This window comes from Cebus imitator, unplaced genomic scaffold (assembly GCF_001604975.1).
Source record: "Cebus imitator isolate Cc_AM_T3 unplaced genomic scaffold, Cebus_imitator-1.0 Scaffold991, whole genome shotgun sequence".
Lineage (NCBI taxonomy): Eukaryota > Metazoa > Chordata > Mammalia > Primates > Cebidae > Cebus > Cebus imitator.
In genome coordinates this window covers 11,273-12,729 of record NW_016108306.1, presented here as the reverse complement: position 1 = coordinate 12,729, position 1,457 = coordinate 11,273, and the positions used below count along the sequence as shown (strand labels likewise).

At 49.6% G+C, this 1,457-nt stretch overlaps 1 pseudogene; it reads right to left on the bottom strand.

Moving 5' to 3' along the window:
* Positions 1-3: 3 nt before the first annotated feature.
* LOC108298548 lies at positions 4-1,010 on the bottom strand (annotated as a pseudogene).
* Positions 1,011-1,457: the final 447 nt, after the last annotated feature.

The following is a 1,457-nucleotide window of genomic DNA, read 5'->3' as shown; positions in this document are numbered from 1 at the left end:
TATTTTCTCATTAACAGCACGCATTCGTGCCACAGAACCAATGTTATTGGTGGTAGTAACTAAAGTAGCTCTTGCCAGATCTTCTTTACTAAGAGATTCTCGCTTCTCTTTATAAATCATATTCCCAAAACCAGATGCTACAGCCCAACCTGGCAAACCAAATCTTTCATAATCTCCTCCGTAAATATCACGGACCAGCTTGTCAGCTTGCCATTTCAAGAACCTCTTCAAAACTTTCACAGCCAGTCCATAAACTGCATAAACCCAGAAAGGTGCCCCCTCCAAGGCTTGTCTGTCCCAGTCACTCGTTTATAGTTGTTTTTGGAACGGACTGCCAAATACTGACTCCTGAGCCAATGTTCACTGCAGGCAGTGAATAGGGATCACCCAGGTTAAAAGGCATCTTTTGGCGTCGCTCAGGCTCTGAGGCATTAGCAAAATAATAGCTCTTCGCTTGTCTATTGAAACTGACAGAGTCTATACAGCAAGCCCTTTACAAGGCAGTCAAGTTCATCCAGTGTGTGCAGGTGGAGGTTTCCAACTGTGCGAAAATCTTTTTCAGACTTGTAAGCACCACCTCCTGTAGCACATAGCACCGTTGGCAATGTTGAGAAGTTTTTATCTCTTCCCATTTGGATAAAAGTAGGTAGGTCCTGGGTTGGAAACCCGATAAAGTGCAAGTTCCCTCTTCAGCCAAAAAGTTTTAAATTTTCAGTTCAAGATGTACATCCTGAATACCGGTGGATCCATATGCTACATTAGATGTCAGATATTTCCGAATACTTTTTAAACTCTCAACTTCTTGTTCTTCCTCTGCGGTGGTATCAACAGGTTCAAAGTACGAGAGCTTTACTAGAGTTCCCCCAATGTCCAGGGGAAAGAGGGTTTCTTGGCATCTTTGATCTTCATGGCGTCGGCCCGAGGGGCAAGGGACTGCCTCGGGTCGGAAGCACTGAGAGCAGAGGCGGCCACTCGGGCGGTGCCTGGGCCGGGGGGCGAGGCCCGGCCGGTTCCTCCCCTCAGGCCGGGCGAGGTGGGCCTAGGGCAGGGCGGCGGCGCCTGCGGCGATGCCTGGCCCGGGGTTGGGGGTGGGGGGCACCCGGGTGAGGAGCCGCCGGGACCCAGCTAGCTGGGGAAGGCTGGCGGCCTCGCCTCTCCGGGGCCTCTCCGCAGCCGCTCCAAACAAAAGGCCCTGGTCCAGGGAGCCGCCACCGCCCACGAATTCTTTTTAAGCTGAGCAACGCATAAATTTTATGTTCCTTGGTCACTGATCACACCTTTGTTCTGTCTTTTACCCTTGTTATGGTGTTTTCGTTTAATTGAAGGAATGAGTCAGCTCAGGCCTTTGATGTGATCACAGTCTATTTTGGGGGCTTTCAGGGCGCATATTTAATACCTAAGTGAATTTCTAGGCCCTTAGTTCATGAAGCTTCTGTCTGGTTTTTCTATCCATTAAT